This window comes from Hyperolius riggenbachi, chromosome 1 (assembly GCF_040937935.1).
Source record: "Hyperolius riggenbachi isolate aHypRig1 chromosome 1, aHypRig1.pri, whole genome shotgun sequence".
NCBI classification, from domain to species: domain Eukaryota; kingdom Metazoa; phylum Chordata; class Amphibia; order Anura; family Hyperoliidae; genus Hyperolius; species Hyperolius riggenbachi.
This window is the reverse complement of record NC_090646.1, coordinates 154,989,485-155,014,127: the sequence shown is the minus strand read 5'-3', so window position 1 is coordinate 155,014,127 and position 24,643 is coordinate 154,989,485.

Genomic DNA, 24,643 nt, shown 5'->3' with positions numbered 1-24,643 from the left:
CTGAGTTATCCATGGTACAGGGTGGAATTGCAGGAACTTCAATTTCACACAAAAAGAGCTCCGAATCACCTGCTGAATCAGCCAAAGGTGCTGAAGCAGGCGGGTCAGAACGCCAAATTTGCGAATTCGGAGTCACATAAAAATCATCCAAAATCAGTTCCCACACATCAATCAAGGGAGCCACACAGTCATACCTACACACACCAGCCTCTATTAGGTTATAGGCTGACTTAATGCATGCGTTCAATACCATTTCACTTTTTGCACTGTAAAATTGACAAAATGAACTTGAATCATTCTTCCATTCACAGACCAGGGCTTCCATCTCTCCCCTCTCGAATGGAGGATCCCATGCATACTTAACAGCGAAACATTTAGGCTGATCACAGTCTGCAGATATGATTGTGGCAGGCACATGTATAGGGTTAATTAGCAGGTGATTGGCAGATTCCTTATTCTTAAGTATCTCCAATACCTGTAGCAAGTGTTGAACTGTAGTGTATGCAAACTTCCCTTGGTTCACAAATGAGTTGATTTGTTCAATACTCTGTAATATCTCATCATAATCATACTCAGATAATTCTTTTAAACAAAAATCTTTATTTTCCCTAGCCAGGGAGGAAAGTTCATTAGTAGTTTCATGAGTCCATTTAACTCCCCTGAAAGACAATTGCATTTCATTATCTGTTAATGGCAGAATCTCATTATAGGTCTCAGTCGCTAAGGATAACGATTCTGCAGATTGGACACGTTTCTTAGAACGTTTGCGTTTTGCCTTTGACCTTGCGGTTTTTGGTGATTTATTCAAAGCTGCAGGAAAATTATCAGTAACACTTTCTGCTTGCTGCTCATTCTTGCAAGCAATTGAAGGAGCAGCTGATTGGCCTGCTGCCAGGAGTTCATTAAGAGGAAAAGGCAATGGATCTATGCGCAATCAGTTATGGATCACAAACGCTAGAAATTCCAGCGGTCTATCTTTCAAATCGGAATGATTGAGAACATCAAATGCCCACTGGAATAATTCCCCTTTAAACAAAATATAACTTAGTTGGAGTGCCCAGGTTGAAACAGGAGTCGCTTGGAGATCAGGATTGGTCAGGAACCTGGCACATTCAGAGAAAAACTCATTTTCTGTTTCAGAGCTTAGTTCTTCAAATTTCTTAAAGGAACAGGAACCATAATTAACAGTGTCATACTTTCTGGGAATCCCCCCCACAATGGGGATTGGTAATGGGGTTTTCATAATGTTAGGCTTGGTGGTGTATTCTCCACAGTCAGCATGCAACGCATGAGCTGGCGTGGAGGAGGTACACACACTAGCACCAGGAAACAGGCTATCCCTAGTATAGTGGAGGGGAGGACTGACTCCAATAGGAGATTGTGGTGCACAGAGCCGGTGCAGATCTGACAGCCACAAACAATGCTTTCGTTATAACGTCTCAGCGCAAAGTAGCGCTGAGTGCATAAACCAGAACTGAGGAGATCAGGACAGGTAGACAGAATGAACGCTTGCTAGCTAGCGGCTACTTAGCGACAGCAAGCGTCCAAAACCAGACAGACTGGAATGAGGCAGCCAATGCGATGCGGCGATGGCGTGCCTCACAAAGACAGGACAGGACAGTCAGAAAATAGCAGGATTAAGATAGATGAACGTAACACAGATAAATATACAATAAGTATGTTTTCCTAGCGTATTACAATTACAGCCATCAATGAAACTATTTGTAACGTCTGACTAACATATGTATATATCGGCAATGAACCGATATATGACATAAGCAGGAACGCTGACTAGGAATGGAGTAATACAGGGAACAGGACTCAGAAGGATTCGCTATCTCTTCGCAGAGATGAACGCAATCCACAAACGGTAACAGAACAGGATTCAGAAGGATTCGTTATCTCTTCGCAGAGATGAACGCAATCCACAAACAGTAACAGAACAGGATTCAGAAGGATTCGTTATCTCTTCGCAGAGATGAACGCAATCCACAAACAGAACCAGGAGCAGGGTAACTACCTCAGCACGGGTGGTCACGGTACGCGCAACCTACCAAAACGTGCTGGAAAGCTGACTAACTGCACACAGGATATAAACAGTTCGTGTACGTATACATCAGCGACACTGATGTATCACGTAACACAAATACAAGGAAAATAATAAACGTGCTGGTATGCATATATATTGGCAATGAACCAATATATGATGCAAAGACCAGCAAAGTATCTTTATAACAAGAAACACGATCGGGGGCTAAAGCGACAGCAAGACTGGCTTACACTGAAGCTATGAAAACCCAAGGAAACCCTGCAGGAAGCAGATCTTTATACTGAGGTCATCCAATGGGAGCAGACATGCAGATTCCCACACAGGTGAATGATAATCAGTCACAAGCCGACAGCAGGGAAAGACAGACAAGGCTATGCAGCTTGCATGGAAATAGATCAGAACTGCCTGAGCTGCAGCACTACTTCCAGCAATAGCTGCTGCAGCAGCGATCATTACAGTCGGATTTTTCTCCTTTTCTTCACTCCGATTAATGAGTTTTTCTTTATGTTATTTATTTATTTTGTAATTCTCCAGATCCTGACTGGCTGTCTGAACTGAAAACAGGCACAAGAAAAATCCTGCAATAACAGAAACACAGATGTGGCTGCCTGGCACTTAATGCAGGCCGACTTGAGCTACACACTGGATGTATGAAGCCTCGCTGTGCTCTCGATAAACATGCAGTCTCAAAACAAAGTATAGAATAGATAGAACCAGGCACCAGTGTAATTGCTTCAATATTTTAAATCCATGAGGTACATACAGTTTCAGCAGTGAGGGGTAAAGGAGTGGCCTAAATGGCTGTTAGGCCACTCCTTTACCTCTCAATGCTGTAACTGTATGTACCTCCTGGATTCAAAATATTGAAGCAGTTAAACTGGTGCCGATTTTATCTATTCTTTACTTGGACAAAAGGAAAAGCACTCTCTTTTTTTGCATTGTGGCCAAAGTATCTAAACACTCTCTTAACACCTTTTATGAGAACATTTATGCTGCATACATTGCTAAGTGACAAAATGGAAGCTCCTTTTATAAGGGCACAATGTTGGCAATTAGCATTTTTCCTAAGTTTGAGTCCTACTATGGATATTGTCTACATTAAAAAGAGTCCCAGGTGGGCTCGTATAATTAAAAAAAAAACATAGGCTACCTGATCCAGGGGCTGGGCAAATCAGGTAGCCTCAATCTCCACCGCTCTCCGCTGCTCCTGAGGCCCGCACTGCCTCACTTTCACTTTCATGACCTTTGGGGTCACGACGCTGGAAGGAGAGAGATCTCTCTCAGCATGCAGTGAGGTGGGGGAGCAGCAGGCGGCGCGGCCAGGGAGAGAGAGATGCCCAATGGCGGTTCTGGAACACCTCCAGGAATGCCACTAGTGGGCATTTTGTGCAGGGAATCCCTCTCCTCCCATTGTCCTCCGAGATCGCGACAAATATTGTCGCTGATTTCGGGGGGCTTTAGCAAGATGGGGGGCAGAGTTCGGTGGTGGGGGGACACAGAGGCATGTCATGCGGCAGAGAACATGCCTCTATGTCCCATCTGCCCCACCCGCACCGCCTCGGGTTCTGTGGATACTTCCTATATGTACATAGGAGTCCAAACTCTTTTAAAAACGTGTCTGGCTCCTCCCAAGGCTGATCCTACAATCCAAGATGGGAATTAGAGCATGAGTCATTTTAGAAAAAGTGTTTGGTATGAACAGTTCAATTTTCTTTGTAAACCACTGCCACATTTAGAAAGATGTATTCAATAAACAAGAGAGGGCAAAAAACGTAATGCAAATCTCTTAGCACACTTCCTGGTACTTGTACAATATTAGCACAGGATATCAATCCCAGTGTATTTATAACATAATTACCTACAATGTGGAAAGTAAAATCACAGTTGCCATCATGGTATGATTTGGGAGACACTGGACAGAATCACTTTTCAGTTTAACAACACTGCCATCTAGTGTTAACACTTCAGATGATGAACTTAAAGAAACAATACAAGTTTCATGCTCTGACCTATTTATCTTCTTTTGGTGGGTATCATATCGTTTTAAAACTCATATTTACAATAAATAATAATAATGTGGTGGAGATATGAATGCAAACAATGCACAAACTGAACTGTCTTTAGTAAAAACCTCTAGAAACATTTATCTGAATTATGTATCAGCATTTAACTCTAAGGCCTAGTGTACACCAAAAACCGCTAGCAGATCCGCAAAATGCTAGCAGATTTTGAAACGCTTTTTCTTCTTTTTCTGTAGCGTTTCAGCTAACATTTTGCGGTTTTGGGAAGCGTTTTTGGTGTAGTAGATTTCATGTATTGTTACAGTAAAGCTGTTACTGAACAGCTACTGTAATAAAAAACGCCTGGCAAACCGCTCTGAAGTGCCGTTTTTCAGAGCGGTTTGCGTTTTTCCTATACTTAACATTGAGGCAGAAACGCCTCCGCAATCCAAAATCTGCAGCAGCCCGGGAGTATGCGTTTCTGCAAAACGCCTCCCGCTCTGGTGTGCACCAGCCCATTGAAATACATTACCCAAGTGTATCCGCAGCCGCAAGCGGATTGCAAAACGCAGCCGAACCGCTCTGGTGTGCACTAGGCCTGAAAGTTGATCACCAACCATATTTAAGTGATTAAGACAATCACCACATGTAGGGAGTTTCACCCTGGTATTTAGATTTTAGTCCTACACAACTTGTTGTCATTAGCTTCAGTGCCAAACAGGGTGCAGTGCGTTGCTGGGCAAAGCAAACGGCTTCCAAGTCCTCACAATGTCCCCACTAATGGACCCCCCCAACTTCCTCCCCTCATCTCACACACACACACACACACACACACACACACACACACACACACACACACACACACACACACACACATACACACACACACCATACCCCCCCCCCCCCCCCTCCTTCCTAACATTCAGAATTATTCCTATTCTATAATCTTCAAGCAGTACACAGGTTGCTAAAGTATCTATGTAATTATCCATTTAATCATTGTCAAGTGTAAGCTATGCAGGTTCTGGGGTTGCTTACTTACAATCACTCAGTGTCTAAACCACATCTAGAAAAAAGAAACAAGGTCCATGTAACTAAATGTCAATAATTAAAGGGATATGTTGACAACACTGCCCCTCTCTCCCAAGCACCTATTCTTAGCTTCCCACCAAACAACCCTCTTCCTCACCAAATACTTATCTAATACAATCCTTGCAACAAGCATGAAAGCAATAACATAATGACATAACATAATGAGATAATAACAAATATAATAACATGAAAACGCTCACCACGGTCCAGACCATGGCAGACACTTGGGACAAATTCACTAACAGTTACACATTGCAATTTTACCTGTACTGATGCCATCTACATAGCGTACATTGCATAATTAGGGCAAACCATGCTATCTAGGTAACACGTGTTTTGCTAGTGTAACATGCACTATGCAAGTGCATGCTAAACTAGCAAGCGTGTGCGTTACCTAGGTAATGCAGGTTGCGCTAATTGCACAACACGCCCTTGTAAATAGGCCTGGTTAAATTGCATGTGCAATTTTAAAGGGCCCCTATTGCTGAAAATTTAAAGTTTAACATACATGTGTACACATACTTGTAGTATGCACATTTACATTTCTTCTCTATTGCTGTAGCTTACAGTAAGCTGTGAAACTCTGACAGATCTGACAGGTTTAAGACTAGTACATCTCCTAATGGGAGAATCTCAGGGTTTTCTTTATTTTCAAAACACTTACTGAATGACAGTGGTCCAGCCCAACTGCCAGCATACTGTGCGAGTGACTAGGGAGGCTGTCCAGGATCTTTGTATAGATCCATTTCAGGAAGTGCTTTTGTAAAGAATAAAGGAAACAATGAGTATCCCCATGAGGAGATGTCCTAGTCAAAAACCTGTCAGATCTGTCCGATTTTCACTGCTTACTGTAAGCAACAGCAATAGAGAAGAAAAGTAAATGTACATATTACAAGTATGCGTACACGTGCATGTTAAACGTAACATTTTTAGCGTTAGGGGTCCTTTAAAGTTGCACATATTTAAAACCTATTGTAAGTGACAGCGACATAGGAAAAAAGTAATTTATAATGCATTATATTTTGAATCAAATGTACGTTGTATACATATGCATTTTAAATTTTACAATTTTTCCTGATAGCGGTCCTTTAACCATTTCAGCCCGCAGGTATTTTTCACCTTATGGACGAGAGGAATTTTCCCATTTCAGCGCTCCTCCCTTTAATTCCCCAATAACTTTATCACTACTTATCACAAAGAAATGATCTATACCTTGTTTTTTTCCGCCACCAATTAGGCTTTCTTTAGGTGGTACATTATGCTAAGAATTATTTTATTCTAAATGCATTTTAACGGGAATAATTAAGAAAAAAATGGAAAAACCGTTATTTCTCTGTTTTCAGCCATTATAGTTTTCAAATACCACATGCTACCATAATTAAAATCCACATGGCATGCCTGTAGGAATATCCACTCACGAATCAGCTTCAATGCCCCAATCTACCTCCACACTCTTCACCCTATGTGGTGCGTCCCCGCTTGAACGAGAGGTGAGAGACAACACCTACCCAACCTCGGTTACACCCAGGCCTTTAGTGTGCAAGGTATTGGAGCTGAATGCAAGGTGAGCAAATGAACTTCCAGGCCAAACAAAAATACAGAGTAGCATAGTCCAGCAACAGTCCAGGGTCATACACGGGTAAACAGAGATATCGCAGTACAGGAGGGCTAGGCAGGAGAGAGGTCAAAGAACGTATCTGAGGTCAAGGCAGGCAGCAAACAGTCGTAACGATAATCCAGGCAATTGGTCGGTTCAGGCAGCAGACAAGGGGAATCCAGTAAACGAGCAGAGGTCAAAATCCAGATAATACAATATAATAACAGAGCACCCAGCAACCAGCAAGCCAGAGCTATCACAGGCAAGATGCAAGTGTCACAGCAAGGTATAAATACTGACAGCATCAAATCAGTGGCCGGCCACATGCACAAAACAGCCAATCACACGCAGGCATACATCTTGTTTAAAGAGAATCTGTACGCTAAAATTCTTACAATAAAAAGCATACCATTCTATTCATTATGTTCTCCTGGGCCCCTCTTTGCTGTTTCTGCCACTCCTTGCTGCTGCACTCCTGGCTTGTAATTGCCAGTTTTAGGCAGTGTTTACAAATAAAAAACATGGCTGCTAACCAGCATGTGATAGGCTGAGAGAAGCTCAGTCTGGGACTCATACAGAGCCTGGAGGGGGCGTGGAGAGGGTGTGTATAACTTCTACCTATCACAGCTGAGCAGCACATTCCTGCCTGAGCCGACAAAGGAAAGAAGATTAGATTATATAACAGAGATAATACAGCCACTGTGCAACTAGGAAAGGCTGCAGTAAGACAGGCCACATTAGAACAGGTATAGGAACTTATAGGATAGAAGAAATAAGGCTGACAATTTTGTTACAGAGTCTCTTAAAAGAGGAGCTGTTAGGTATAAGGTCTCAGAGAAAAAAAACACATATATCAGTAGCTAAAGATTGGCTGTACTTACATTACATATGCATTTCACTGTCCACGTTTGGATTTCACAGAACTTTTATATAGTATTTGCAGAGAATGATGCTCCTGACAGCTCATGGCAGGTTCCATGTTTGTCTGTCTCCTATGAAGCCAAATGTGTCGTCATGTCCTCCCTGCTTCCTAATGATTCGACTCAGAAAAAAGACAACACTACTGTGCAGCGAATATTAATTAGCCATGTGGCTAGGAACAATAGCGGACTCATGCAGTATACTCTGCCCGGAGATTGTTTAGTGCTGTGAGCTGGACTGCGTTACAAGCTGTTGTAACATGAGACTGTAACTTCTCACTAGCAGCAGAGGGGAGGACCCAAGGTGGGAAGAAGCAGCCCCAGAATGCCTTGCAGTATGGTATGCGGCCTCTCGGCCTCTTAAGAGCTTAGGAATAACAGCCTTGCTGTTCAGCACACATCAAAAGTAAGAGAGATTTTTAACTTCAGTATTTCCTTTTTGGCTTCCTTCTAAACTGTTTAACACAGGAGAATAGAGGTTTAAATTAGCTTTTGCAGCCTGACAGTTACTCTTTAAGTATCAGCTGAGAGAGAGATCAGCTGACACAGGTGGCAATGCATGTCAGCTGAGTAACCAGTGCTAACCAGCAAAACATCCTGACTCTGTATCAGCTATAGCATAGTGGTTAAGAGCATTGCCTCTGATGTGAGAGACCAGAGCTCAATCCCAGCCAGGGTCAGTATCCATACATTATTATTTATTACATAAACCCCTGTTTAAGTGTCAGCTGACTCTACCTCTGTCGCCGCCTCAGACCATACTTCGGGCAAGAGGATTGCTCCATTACACCACACATTTCATTTGCCCATTTGTCCCGGTTATTGCAACGTTAAAATTATATCCCTAGTATAATGTATGGTGACAATATTTTATTTGGAAATAAAGATACATTTTTTTCAGTTTTACATCCATCGCTAATTTTTAGCCCATACATTTTTAATAATATGCCCTCTTGACATAAATATTATTTTTTTTATTCCCTAAAGTCAGTAGATGTAATTTTACTATTTGGCCACAAGATGTCCCCGTTGAGCAAAATCCTATGCAGCGTACAAGTACGCTTCATAGGAAACAATGCGTTGCTACATTGTTACTAGGGAAGTGACGCAGGCTTCAATACAAGCCTTCATCACGGGTGTCCTGCGAGGAAATTAATGAATGGAAACAAAATTCCCATTCATAAATCTAACGATCGGGCAGTGTAAATCGTCAGCGGGAGAAATCGCTGTGGCTCTATTTAAGAATAAACAATGCTTTTAAACAAAAACTGTGTTTATTCTCGGCGGAGAAGAATGGATTGGGACATGGGACTTTTGTTCCCTGCAGCCAATCCCACCTGTTGCTGGCAACTTGCGATCCCGGGCATCTGCCTGCACGATCGCGTGCAACCCCCCCAAACTGCAGGGAAGTGACTAGCGCGTCCCTGCAGCTGTAGCAGCTACCGCATGCGGACGTGCCCTGTGGCATAAATGGTTAATGTTAGTTAGTTAAAGTGACCCTTAAAAGGAACTGATGTGTAGCACATAAATACAATTATTAGTTTTTACAATATTTATTTATAAATTATTGAGCCATTTTTCTTCACCGAGATTTCCATTCTTAAATTTATCAGTAGTGCTGGCATCTTTACTGCTGGCAAGGTGAATCACTGTGAGATGCTTTTTTTTCTCATCTATGAAGTGAGAAGTGAAATCAGTTGATCTCCCAGAGTGCTTTGGTGCAGAAGGCTGCATGATATCAAGCCTAAGCTAAAAAGGTTACCTTTTAACTGACTCGGTAATTATAACCTAATTTTCTAATTTTTCCTCTATGTACCTGTATGCAGTTTATTCATTATAAATATTATCATATTCTTGAAATTTAAAGAGGAAACTGTAATATGTTATGCGGAGCCACTGTGTGTGTAGTCTTATAGGGATTTTCAATCCAATTATCGGTATTTTTGTAGCACTTGCACTTTTAACTTTATAGCTTTTCTTTTTAGTCATCTATCCTTTCTTACTGTTCAGAATTACATTGAGAAATTCAATACACATATGATAATTGCTGTATAGAGTAGATTGACTATGCCAATGTACATGGGGAAGTAGCATGGGGATCCATAGGGCTGCAAAAGACCAATGGGAATCCTCAGCAACAGAGAATTCTCATTGGTTCATGGTGGACCAATGATAATTATCTGTGTTGATAGAGAGAATTAGCCTAATGCAGCCTATGGAGAGCCCCATGTTCCTGCTGACCTCCAGGCTGAATATGGACACAGGGCCGGATTAAGGGGCTCCAGGGCCCTGGGGCAAACTTAAGCAGGGGGCCCCACTACCCTACCTCCCACACACACACACGCACACACCAATAGCCAACCGCCCCCCCCCCCCCCCCCGGTAAATACAGGCACATACACATCTGAACACACACAAACACACCTGCACAAACACACAAAGGGATGGAGAGAGGGATGGAGGGAGGGTGAGAAAAAGAGAGTGAGGGGGGAGTGAGAAAGGTAGAGAGAGGTGGGAGAGTGAGAGACAGAGACAGAGGGAGAGAGGCACAAATAGAGATCAAAAGAGTGAGAGATCAAGAGAGATGGAGAGAGTGGTAGGGGGAGAGAAAGAGGGAGAGAGAGACACAGACAGAAAGACAGCCCCATTGTCAGCGCTTCAGTGGCTATGTTGAAGTTACAGTGACGGCATTCTTGTTATAAGGTCGTCGCACTATGACCTCATCAAGCGGGGCCCTTAAAGATACACAAGAATGCCGTCACTAATGTTTAACACAGACGCTGTTAATGGGACAGACAGTGAATGATCTCCGCTGTCTGAATCATACATCGGAGGAAGGGAAGGAGAGAAGCATCAAGTACAGCATCACAAGGGAAGAGCATTGCAGCCGAGGGAGAGGAGAACAGTTGCCAGGGTCTGGCAGTGCAGCGGCCCCTGCAGAGGTCAGTGGCCCTGAGGCAATTGCCTCCTTTGTCTCCATCGCAGCGCTGGCCCGGTATGGACGGACCAAACAGCGGGACAGGTGAGCAACGATCACTTCGGATGGGAGGCAAACGTGGAGTGGATGGTGCAGAGTGGATGCAAAATGGGCGGAGCACATCCATTCACCGGATGCGCTTATCATGTCGATGTTTTGCATCCGTTCTAGTGGGAACACAACCTAATTTGCATAGAAAATTGCTGCAAAATTGCCGCAATCACGTTTTTTCAAAAAACATGGTTGCAGCGAGTTTGTCGCGATTTTTAAGCAAGTCAATGGGAGTGTTTTTTAAATTGCAAACACAGCACTGATGATAGCAGTATCTCTCAGGCCTTACAGTTGTTTTTCTCTTAATAACTGCTCTGCGACCTCCTAACAAAAATTGGCAGCTGCAGAGTGGCTCATGATGATGCCGCAATGATTGGCATCAAATCTTGGGGGCGGAGATTAGCAGGGAACACGCACTCGTATGCGCGATCATTCCCTGGCGAGATCGCGTCTGGCAGCCTATTAGAGAAAAGAAAAGCCGCTATTTACATTGTACAGCACTGCGATCTAGCACATCGCTGTACAGGGGACAGCTCTGTCACTCATCTGTCCCCAGGACTGGCAAGGAAACATCCCTCTCATAGGCTGATGCCTATGAGAGGCGATCATAGTGATTGGATGTCGGGGGGAGGGAGGGAAGGTGGGAAAAAAAGTAGCTGATTTTAATAAAAAGAAAGAACACTAAAAGTAATAAAAAAAATAAAAAGGAGGTCAGATTAATTTGGCTGCTGAGTTGTATGGCCGTGTAATAAACTGTTAAAGCTGCAGAGTGCTAAATTGTAAAAAAAATGGTCTGGTCACTAGGGGTGTGTAAGCCTGTAGTCCGCAAGTGGTAAATAGAATATTTGTTAATTGTTGCACAATGTTCCTATAATTGTTATAGAGTGCAAGTCAGTTATCCTTTATGGTGATGTTATGTTGTTATAAAACATTTTGAGCATTGTGAGTTTTAAAACAAAGTATATACCACATATTTCGGAATATTAGAGGGCTGGTGCACACCAGAGCGGTTCTGGAGCATTTTTTAAAACGCTTGCAGGGGGAAAACCGCTTGGCTAATGAAAGTGAATGGGATGGTGCACACCAGAGCAGGTCGTTTTTTCCACGAACGCAAACTCGGGGGCTGCAGCATTTTTTTAAATTTCTGAGGCGTTTCTGCCTCAATGTTATAATATAGGAAAATGGAAAACCGCTCTGAAAAACGCTAGATTAGAGCGGGTTTTCCAGGCGTTTTTGTTACAGAAGCTGTTCAGTAACAGCTTTGCTGTAACAATATTTGAAATGTGCTACACAAAAAAGCTCCAAAAAATGCTAGGCATGTTTAGAAAACATTCCTAGAATCACTCTGAAATCTGCTTCAAAAACCTCTAGCATTTTGCAGATCTACTAGAGGTTTTTGGTGTGCACTGGGTCATACAGTGGGATGCGAAAGTTTGGGCAACCTTGTTAATTGTCATGATTTTCCTGTATAAATCGTTGGTTGTTACAATAAAAAATGTCAGCACTCTTTAACTCACACCACAGATTTTCAATTATATTCAGGTCTGGGGACTGAGGTGGTCATTCCAGAACGTTGTACTTGTTCCTCTGCATGAATGCCTTAGTGGATTTTAAGCAATGTTTAGGGTCGGCCTCAATTCACTAAGCTTATCTCCTTTCTTTAATAACGTTTCTATAGTTATCACCATGGTGATGAGGCATGTAGTATTCAGGAAACATTTTACCTCAGGCAAACCTAACGTTAACTCTTCTGTCTTTAAGTTAACTCTTCAATCCTTAAAATAACTCCATAATTCTAAAGGTAAAGACAGGCTGTTAATTAACTGTGTGTGAAAATAACTAAAGAGGAGGTAACTTAACTACAGAGGAGGTAACTTAAGGAATGAAGAGGCAAGATAACTCTCTCACTGTGTCGGGGTAAGTTTTCTCTTGCCTTATTATCTCCAGCATGATCTTAGTGAATTAAGGCCATTGGCCATTGGGATTCTGGAGTTATTTTAAGGATTGAAGAGTTAACTTAAAGACAGAAGAGTTAACTTTAGGTTTGCCTGAGGTAAACTGTTTCCTGAATATTAAATGACTCATCACCATGGTGATAACTCTAGAAACATTATTAAAGACATGAGATAAGCTTAGTGAATTGAGGCCAATGTCTTGTTGAAAGATCCAGCCCCAGCGCAGCTTCAGCTTTGTCACTGATTCCTGAACATTGGTCTCCAGAATCTGCTAATACTGAGTGGAATCCATGCGTCCCTCAACTTTGAAAAGATTCCCAGTCCCTACACTGGCCCCACAGCATGATGGAACCACCACCATATTTACTGTAGGTAGCAGGTGTTTTTCTTGGAATGCTGTGTTCTTTTTCCTCCCGGCATAATGCCCCTTGTTATTCCCAAATAACTAAATTTTAGTTTCATCAGTCCACAGCAACTTATTCCAAAATGACCCTGGCTTGTCCAAATGCGCTTTAGCATACCTCAAGCGGCTCTGTTTGTGCTTAGGGCGGAGAAAAGGCTTTCTCTGCATCACTCTCGCATACAGCATCTCCTTGTGTAAAGTGCGCCGAATGGTTGAAAAAAGCACAGTGACTCCATCTGCAGCAAGATGATGTTGTAGGTCTTTGTTGCTGGTCTGTTAGTTGACTCTGACTGTTCTCACCATTTGTCGCTTCTGTATATCCATGATTTTTCTTGGTCTGCCACTTCGAGCTTTAACTTGAACTGACCCTTTGGTCTTCCATTTCCTCAATATGTTCCTAACTGTGGAAACAGTCAGCTGAAATCTCTGAGACAGCTTTCTGTATCCTTCCCCTAAACCATAATGGTGAACAATCTTTGTCTTCAGGTCATTTGAGAGTTGTTTTGAGACCCCAATGTTGTTACTCTACAAAGAAAATTAAAACAGGAGGGGAACTTACAACTGACCCCCTTAAATACTCTTAGATTCATCTGTGTATGTAGGTCAGGGTTCTCTGAGCTTACCAAGCCAATTTGAGTTCCAATAATTAGTTCTAAAAGTTTTGGAATCAATAAAAAAACTGTGCCATATAATATATTTAACTGACATTTTTTATCGTAACAACCAACAATTTATACAGGAAAATCCTGACGTTTAACAAAGTTGCCCAAACGTTTGCATCCCACTGTATATTCCAAAGACAGGGAGTCCTCGACTTGCGATCAATATATTTATTTCCCGTTAAACAATACCAGTTGCCTGGCAACCCTGTTAATGTATTTGGCTGCAGTAGTGTTTGAAACACACCAGAAACAAGCATGCAGATAATTTTGTCAGATCTGACAATAATGTCAGAAACAACTGATCTAATGCATGCTTGTTAAGGGTCTATAACTAAAAGCGTTAGAGGCAGAGGTTCAGCAGGATATTATAATAAATAGCGGAGATGCCGCCGCGCAGTCTGGCAGCGGGGCGGCTGTCTCCGCGTTCAGACCGGCGGTTTCCGCACAGCAGCATGCGTCTGGTTTGCCTGGGCCTTCTAGTGCACACAGATGGAGAGCTATGCACGCGCGCGCTAGAAGGCAGGACCTTTATGCCAGCAGGAGAGGTATCAGTTGATCAGGATGATCAGCTGATTCCAATGGAACTCCTGATTGGCTGAGTGGCTGGGGGCGGCGCTGAGGAGCGCTGGAGTATATATACAGCTTGCCTGTCAGTTGCTGGTTGTCTGCCGTTGCGAATACTTACGTGTGAGCACTCAGACCTCAGTCAGATCCCACAGTGTGTTAGAACCAGGTGGACCTGGGAATTCACACTTAGCCACATTACGCTCTTGTTATTGCTGTGTTATACTTTAGACCAGTTCCAGGGTGTTGAGATCAAGGACCTCACACCCAGGCTTAGGATTACTGTGTCATTGCTGTATTATACTTTAGACCAGTTCCAGGGTGTTAAGACCAAGGACCTCACACCCAAGTTTAGGATTACTGTGTCATTGCTGTATTATACTTTAGACCAGTTCCAGGGTGTTGAGACCAAGGATGTCACACCCAAGCATAGGATACTGTGGTATTCCTTAGACTAGTTCCAGGGTGTCGAGACCAAGGACCTCACACCTCAGACTAGGATTGTGCTTTATATCTGTTATGACCATTTGCTCTGTCGACCTCTCTCTTGCTTTCTGATTCGGTACCTCTGCCTATCTGTCTACCAGTTGCCAAACCTTGCCTGTACCCGGTTACCAAATCAGCCTTCTGTCTTTGTACTTTATCTGCTCGTGGCTTGCCTGACTCTCCTGGCTGTCACTTCCTCCGAGTGTTCAGTCTGTCTGTACTACCTGTGACACTATTCCACCAAGTGTCGGTTAGCTGCAAGGACTCTTGCTCCTCAGAGAGTCCTACCTGCAGTGCAGCTAGTGGCCTCTACCCCAAAGGAGTCCCCTGGCTGCAGTACAGTCTGATTATCCGTTTACCAGGGAATCACTGGCTGTCAGATTATCTCTATCCCCTCTATTAGGAGATAGTCCCTGCACAGCCGAGGGGCACCTGCTCCTCAGGTGGTCTCTGGCCAAAGTTATCTGTGTCTCCTGCCTCACGGGAGATAGCCTACAGTTGCACCAAACACTTACACTTCATAAGGTGTCCAGGGGTTAGTCATACTTGTATTATTGGTGATTCTGCAGATCATCCATAATCAGGTATACATCTGTATTGTTGATGATTCTGCAGATCATCAATAATCAGATTCTCTCTGTGTGCTGACACCGATTGTTACAGATAGCCAGGCAACTGGTATTGTTTAAAAGGAAATAAATATGGCAGCCACCTCTCTTGTTACAGTTGTCCTTTAACTGCACCACAGCGCTACTGCTAACTTTACACTGCATAAAGGTGTCAAACTCAAGGCCCACAGGCCAAATGCAGCCTTCCTTGCCATTTTATGTGGCCCTCAAGAGCTTCTAATGTCCAGTATCGTAAACAGCAAAAGAAGAAAGACAGCACACTAACTTCCCATCCAGAGCAACACACCCGTGACAGTGTTTCTGATTAAAATATTGTCAGTATTAGCCAGGGTGCAGCAATAACCCATGGGACTCCCTACACAAAATTAGCATGATTCCCTCTCCTTGGATTCAAACAACCTCCTGCTAATACGTACACACTAACACACCTTCCAGCCCCCCTCCCCCAATACCATCTCCCCACATTGCACAGCAGCACAGTGGAGCAGTGTAATACTTACCTGTTCCAGGCTACGTTGGGTCTCCTTCCTGGCAGTCACATGATCTGTGCTTCCATGCTTCCTCTTCCCGTTCTTGTGACATACCTCCGAAGCCAGAGGTATACATTATAGAGTGTGTGCTGTCAGGAAGATCAGAGGACACCCAAAGCAGCACTGGAGCCAGGGCCCCGCCTGGCCGTCGCTCACGCCCTCTGGCCGCCGCCGCCTCTCCCTCCCTCTAGCAGCCGCCGCCCCTACGTCAGACCTCGATCAGGCGTTGACTAATATTGCGGGTGCTAGGACCCAGCACCCGCACTGATATGCGGAAGTGACATCACTTCCGCATATTTACTGGTCGGGCCGCCGCTGATCCTGAGGTCTGACGCTGGGCTGTTGCTGGCTGCAAGGTAAGGAGGGAGCAGCAGCGGCGGCTAGAGGGGGGGGGGGGGCGCTCCTTTTCACTCACTCACTCACTCACTCACGTACTAGCTATACGGGGGTCCCTGTCACTCACTAGCTGTACGGGGGTCCCTGTCACTCACTAGCTGTACGGGGGTCCCTGTCACTCACTAGCTGTACGGGGGTCCCTGTCACTCACTAGCTGTACGGGGGTCCCTGTCACTCACTAGCTGTACAGGGGTTCCTGTCACTCACTAGCTGTACGGGGGTCCCTGTCACTCACTGCCTAAATGGGGGTCCCTGTCTGTCACTGCCTAAATGGGGGTCCCTGTCACTCACTACCTAAAGGGCTCCCTGTCACTCACTACCTAAAGGGGTCCCTGACACTCACTAGCTATACGGGGGCCCCTGTCACTCACTAGCTATACGGGGGTCCCTGTCACTCACTGCCTAAATGGGGGTCCCAGTCACTCACTGCCTAAAGGGGTCCCTGTCACTCACTACCTAAAGGGGTCCCTGTTGCTCACCCCTGACTGGAGCAGGTAAATAATATACTGCTCCACTGCGCTACTCTGCAGAAGGGGGAGCAGCAGGTTCCCTATGGTTGCTATAGTCATGCCATTTAGTTTGAGATTGTTCAATAAATGTTAAATCTTAATAAACAATTTGGCAAGCAGCTTAGACTATGTTTTAGATACTGGCCCCTTATGTGATTGAGATTAACACCTCTGGCTTAAAGTGTACCTGAAATTAAAAAAAAGTAGATACTTCCATAGATGGAAGCCTCTGGTTAGTCCAGAGGCTTCCCCGATTTACTTACTCCATTCTAGCGCTGTCAAACATGGTGCTCATCGGAGTGACGCTCCCCACGCTGTATGAGCATGCAAAAAGTATGGGCTGTGCCTGAGCAGTAGTGCTGAGCCTTTTTTCTCTATGCATGAGTGGCTCAGTGCTACTGCTCAGACACAAACCCTACTATGATGTTCAGGGTTTTGCGATCCCCCATATGTTGAATGGGGTGTTACCATTGCTGCTGGATGCCATTAGTGCTATGTATAGCTTTTTGCTGGCTTGACCTGCTGTTTAAACTTGCCGCACCCAGGGCCGGATTTACCATTAGGCACTGTAGGCAAGTGCCTACAAGCTCCTTATGGGGCAAAGGCAGTATCCAAAATGTCCCTCTATACTATTAAAATGGATCAATTACTCCCCCCCGCTCACCCCACTCACTCACGTCATGATCTGGCAGCTGCCTCGAGCTCCGCAGCTGGCCTCAAGCAGTGACAGCCAGGCTAGTGAATCTGTCACACTCTGTCCACCAGCCGCCATATTCCTTTTTGGCTGCATGCAGCTCTGCAACTTGCAAGTCTTCAGCAGCAGCTGCGTGCATAGGCATGGGGGGGGGCGGTTACGCTGCTCAGTCTCTGCAGCCTGGGAAGGAGGGGGAGAGAGATGCGTGAGAGCGGAGTTAGGCAAAGTGCTCCGTTCCACCCACCTCTCTTGCTCAAATATAATAAACAAGGCCGGTATTCGTACAGGAAAAATGAATCATGCAACACGGGAGTCAAGATCTGACTCAAGGTTACGACAAATGTACTAAAGTGGTGTCGTAGATCACACCACCTTGTTGTCACAGGTCTACTAAAAGGCTACTACATCCTTTATTTGCAATACTTATAGGTTTTAAAATATATGTTGGTGCATAGATTGCAGACCAAAGCGGGTGTCTTTGCCTATCCCCCCACAGTTCACTGTCAGAATGTGCGAACAGTTAGCTGGTCTGAGCGCACAAGCTGTGAGGTGTGGCTAAACCTGAAGACTTCGGTTGCACAGCACTATTTTTTCTTTTATAAAATCAAAACAGTATTGTGTGGGGTGTACAACTGAATCACCCTGCAGCGGCTTATGCAAGTGCAATAGATATGCAAAAAAGCTGTCCAGAATGCTCAAATATGGCAGCTCTTTGCATCTAAAGAGTCGCTGCAGGTCTCCCTCACACAATTACTGAAAACAAGCCAGGGGAATAGTACAAGGATTAGGGAGTGCAATACATATATACAGTGCTAACAGTGCTCTCTTGCTCAAATATAGCGGCAGCTTGTGTGGTCCCGACGGCGGCGCCCTCCGTGTCAAACACTGTAGCCTGCACTGTCATCAAATAGATGACAAACACAGGCCGGAAGCCGGCGCTGTATTGCGGAGAGAACCCGGCTTCCTGCTGTGGGAGGAACTCTGTTGAGGACAGGGTTGAGTCTGAGAGGATGAGACTAGAGCAGGTTCACTCTCTGGATATGCAGGTAGCAAGAATTTGCAAAAATGACGTTTTTGGGGGGAGGGGGTTGTTGTGCTAATAGTGCAGCTGCAGCATCTGTGTAAGTGTGTGTGTGTGTGTGTGTGTGTGTGTGTGTGTGTGTGTGTGTGTGTGTGTGTGTGTATGTGTATGTACAGTGGGATGCGAAAGTTTGGGCAACCTTGTTAATCATCATGATTTTCCTGTATAAATCATTGGTTGTTACGATAAAAAATGTCAGTTAAATACATCAAATGAGAGACACACACAGTGATATCTGAGAGGTGAAATGAAGTTTATTGGATTTAAAGAAAGTGAGCAATAATTATAATAATAACCTGCCTAATTTTGCTTAAACAATTATTGTGCACTTTCTGTAAATCCAATAAACAGACATCATTTCACTTCTCAAATATCACTGTGTGTGTCTCTTATATGATATATTTAACCGACACAGAAAGAGGCACAAAGGGAGACAGAAGGAGGCACAAAGTGAGAAAAAAGGTGGCACATCCCCCCCGTGGGACACACGTGGGGGTGGAGGGGGAACGGGGGACTGAAGGCTTAACGTGACAGAAGGGGGCACAAGGGGACAGAAGGAGGTACAAACACCAGTTGTGGTGGGGCTTAGTTTGGGGGTGGGGCTTAATCAGGAGCATGGCACCCCCCAGGACCAATGGCACTCCAGGCAGTGGCCTGTATTGCCTATGCCTAAAAACGCCCCTGACTGAAGTGGCTTATTTGACATGAAATATTGGGAGTCATAAATATCGTTAGAGTCTGAGGTCTATCACTTATGTGAACTGCTATACTTAAATGGGGCTAATGCAGACGACCCGAGGGATCAGGTCGGGGACCCGATCAGAGGCTGCAAATCAGAAAAAAACAACAACGGCGGAATGAAACGGAAGGCACGGATGGCGTCCTCTGAGGATAAAACATGCAGCCAGGTATTTAACTTTTTGTACCATTCTCGCCTCGGACGTCCTTTAAGTGTACCTGATATTTAGCTTGAGGGTATTGTTAGTGGTAACTTTATAGGTTATAGGTCAGTTATTGGTTAAAGGACAACTGTAACGAGAGGGATATGAAGGCTGCCATATTTATTTCCTTTTAAACAATGCCAGTTGCCTGGCAGCTCTACTGATCAGCATTAGAGTCTGTATAACACCAGAAACAAGCATTCAGATAATCTTGTCATTACAATAACAGAGAGAATTGTGCTGGACTTAAATCTTTAAAATTATAAATGCTTTTTATTACTTTTTATTTTCATGCTCACATACCACCCTACACCAGCACCATAATATGTTCTGTTAGACACCCTCTCATGCACCTATTGTCTCCACCTCCACCCTTTAGATTGTAAGGATCTGGCAGGGTACTCCTCCCTAGTGTTTCCAGCTTGATTATGCAATCTTACTGTCAATCACCCCTCTTGTGGACTAGAACAGTCTCTATTTTGACCTATGACACTGTACTGTTATCAAATCATTTGCATGATCTTGTTTTGTTGTGAGTTTCCTGTATGTCCTACCTTGTGTGTTAACCAATTTATCTATTGTGCAGCGCTGCGTAATATGTTGGCGCTTTATAAATACAATAAATAATAATAATAATATATTTCACAAAAACCATAAAACTTTCTAAACTCTGTTCTATAATCCCCAAAAAAACAAGGAAGGGAAGAGCAGGGGGTATAAGCATAATGGTATTATACTTACAACACATAAATATATTAAATACACATTGTTTAAATATACTGTCCTCTCATCCCCACACCATATATATCAGGAGCCACCTGATTCTCCCTATATTTTGGCTAAGAGTAGACTGTGTAAGAAAAATGTAATACATTTAAAAAATACCGATAGAATCCATCCAATTCTCTTAGTGTTCCATCATCCAGTGTATTGTGCAGTGGTTACACTTGCTCTCTGCTTGGAGTGGGTTAAGGGGGAACCCCAACTCCTGAGAGACCAGCAGCAGGGAGAAAAATAGTTGTCTCTATAATACAGTGGTTCCCAACTTCTAGGTCGTGACACGTTACACCACGCCAAACATTCGTATATCCGTAACACGTCAGGTATGATAGAAAAATAAGCATAATAATCATCAAATTACTGGAAAATGAGGCCTAGAGCTTTACAGGACTGCAGCGACAATGTGACTGCTGCTGGCACAATATGGGGGGCAACAATGCTGCTGCTGCACAATGAGCGGGGGGCTGCAGGGATACAGTAATATGCTGCTGCTGGTACAATAAGGTTGCTGCATCTTTTAGAGCACAGGGGATGTTCTGAGTTCAGGTCCTCTTTCTTAAAATGTATTATGCTGTTGTGTATATTTTAGAGCAGAGAGGAAGCTCTGACTTCAGGTCCACTTACCGTCCATAGCCAGGATCGCTCCCCTCCTCTGCTCCGAATTGTCTCTGGCTCCCTCCTTGCCATTTTGCCTCCGCATATAGTACACCCTCCGCACATTTTATTAGTGCAGGACTACAAAAAAATGGCCGACGATGTTCGCAAATGCGGACATCGGCAGCCATTTTCTTGTAGCACTGCTCTAATATAATGAGCGGAGCACAGAGCCGACAAGCAGGGAGGAGGCAGAGCAGGGAACGCAGCGACACATAGCGGTGTGCCGTGACACATGAATGTGTCGTGGCACACCGGTTGTGAACCAGTGCTATAATACATAGGCTATTGGTTTGCAAAACCCTTCAAACCCTGACTTAAATAATCTTGTCAGAATCAACAATAATGTCAGAAACACCTGATCTGCTGCATGCTTGTTCAGGGTCTATGGCTGAAAGTATTAGAGGCAGAGGATTAGCAAGATAGCCAGGCAACTGGTATTGTTTGTAAATAAATATGGCAGTCTCCATATCCCTCCCGTTACAGTTGTCCTTTAAAGGGAAGGTTCAGGGAGGGTGGGTAAAAAATAAAAATCAATTTCCACTTACCTGGGGCTTCCTCCAGCCCGTGGCAGGCAGGAGGTGCCCTCGCCGCCGCTCCGCAGGCTCCCGGTGGTCTCCGGTGGCCGACCCGACCTGGCCAGGCCGGCTGCCAGGTCGGGCTCTTCTGCGCTCCAAGGCCCGGAACTTCTGCGTCCCACGCCGGCGCGCTGACGTCATCGGACGTCCTCCGGGCTGTACTGCGCAGGCGCAGTAGTTCTGCGCCTGCGCAGCACAGCCCGGCGGACGTCCGATGACATCAGTGCCCCGGCGTGGGACGCAGAAGTTCCGGGCCTTGGAGCGCAGAAGAGCCCGACCTGGCAGCCGGCCTGGCCAGGTCGGGTCGGCCACCGGAGACCACCGGGAGCCTGCGGAGCGGCGGCGAGGGCACCTCCTGCCTGCCACGGGCTGGAGGAAGCCCCAGGTAAGTGGAAATTGATTTTTATTTTTTACCCACCCTCCCTGAACCTTCCCTTTAATAATAAAGGTGGTTAGTTACAAGTGTAAGTTTTGAATTAATGGTAGGATCATATTTACAGGGTAAATTTATTTAGCATGGAGTGAGGATGGTTAGTGATGGTGATTGTTGTGGTTCATTTTACAAAAGGTTTAATAAAAATGTTTTGTGTGTTTGTGTAATGACAGAGTTAATAATTCTTTTAATGTGGCATCACTTTACAGCAGATGCCCCCATGTCTACAAATATATTTACTTTTTTCAGGTACTCTCATTATTGATTTTTGCTATTCTTCTCAACTTGGAATTACCAGATACTGTAGTAATGCAATTTAGCACTAGAGGGCACTGTAGCATCACAATTGATTTTGCAATACACAGATTAGCAAAATCGCTTTTATTGAAAGAATTCAGCAAAGCGAGTCTCTAATTTGACTTAAAAATCTCAAAATTCAATGTACTGTAACTGGATCATATACATTGTCTCATAAAAGTCAGTGCACCTCTCATTTTTATAAATATTTTACTATATCTCTTCCTGGGCCACACTTTAATACATGGGCATATCGGGGCAATATAGCACACATGGCAAACACTAAAATTACGCCCCCCCCCCCTCCACTACCACCACCAATACTAATAGCTATCTAGTCGTGTTTCCCAGTATTATGTAGCCAGAGGTTCCCTCCCAGAGGTGGCCTTAGAGTACGCAGGGCCTGGGGCGAGTGTCATATGCGGGGCCTAGAGACATATGCTGTGGATACACACACACGCATGCACGCACGCGCACACACACACACACATATGCTGTGGAAACACACACACACACTGTGGAAACACACACTCTTTATAGGTTAGCTAGGTAGGTGCCTGCAGTATAGTTTAGATAAGTAGGTGCCCCCAGTATAGGTTAGATAGGTAGGTGCCCCGCAGTATAGGTTAGCTAGGTGCTCCGCAGTATAGATTAGGTAGGTGCCCCGTAGTATAGATTAGATAGGTGCCTGCAGTATAGGTTAGATAGGTAGGTGCCTCGCAGTATAGATTAGATAGGTGCCTGCAGTATAAATTAGATAGGTAGGTAGGTGCCCCACAGTTTAGATTAGATAGGTGCCTGCAGTATAGATAAGATAGGTAGGTGTCCTGCAGTATAGATTAGATAGGTGCCTGCAGTACCGATTAGATAGGTAGGTGCCCTGCAGTACAGGTTAGATAGGGCCTGCAGTATAGATTAGATAGGTAGGTGCCCCGCAGTATAGATTAGATAGGTGCCTGCAGTACAGGTTAGATAGGTGCCTGCAGTATAGTACTATCTAACCTGTACTGCAGGGCACCCACCTATCTAATCTATACTGCAGGCATCTATCTAATTTAATACACAGATGACAGGACAGGAAAGAGCTGTAAGCTGTGAGCATCGGAGGAAGAAAGGTGAGTGTTAACTACTATGCCCGCTCTCCCTACCGCTGCAGCCACCTACCTATCTAACCTGCACTGCAGGGCACCTACCTATCTAATCTATACTGCGGGGCACCTACCTATCTAATCTATACTGCAGGCACCTATCGAATCTATACTATGGGGTACCTACCTAGCTAATCTATACTGCAGGCACCTATAATCTATACTGCGGGGCAGTATAGATTAGTTAGGTAGGTACCCCATAGTACAGATTAGATAGGTGCATGCAGTATAGATTAGATAGGTAGATGCCCCGCAGCAAAGATTAGATAGGTGCCTGCAGTATAGATTAGATAGGTAGGTGCCCAGCAGTATAGGTTAGATAGGTGCCTGCAGTATAGATTAGATAGGTAGGTGCCCCACAGTATATATTAGATAGGTGCCTGCAGTATAGATTAGATAGGTAGGTGCCCAGCAGTATAGATTAGATAGGTGCCTGCAGTACAGGTTAGATAGGTGCCTGCAGTACAGATTAGATAGGTAGGTGCCCCGCAGTATAGATTATAGGTACCTGCAGTATAGATTAGTTAGGTAGGTACCCCATAGTATAGATTAGATAGGTGCTTCCAGTATAGATTAGATAGGTAGGTGCCCCGCAGTATAGATTAGATAGGTGCCTGCAGTACAGATTAGATAGGTAGGTGCCCCGCAGTATAGATTATAGGTGCCTGCAGTATAGGTTAGTAAGGTAGGTACCCCATAGTATAGATTAGATAGGTGCCTGCAGTATAGATTAGATAGGTAGGTGCCCTGCAGTATAGATTAGATAGGTAGGTGCCCCGCAGTATAGATTAGATAGGTAGGTGCCCTGCAGTACAGGTTAGATAGGTAGGTGCCCTGCAGTACAGGTTAGACAGGTAGGTGGCTGCAGCGGTGGGGAGAGCGGGCATAGTAGTTAACACTCACCTTTCTTCCTCCGATGCTCACAGCTTCCATCTCTTTCCTGTCCCGGCATCTGTGTATTGGTAACAGCGCCCCTTGTGGAGACATGTGGTCACGTCATCATAGGGGGCGCTGTTACCAATACATCAGATGACGAGACAGGAAAGAGATGGACTCTGTGAGCATCAGCCGAAGACAGGTGAATTTTAACTACTAAGCCCACTCTCCCCACCACCGCATATGGTGTGGGGCCTCTTCAGGCGCGGGGCCTGGGGCGATTGCCCCACTTGCCACCCCCAAAGGCCGGCTCTGTTCCCCCCATATTAGGACAGTGGTG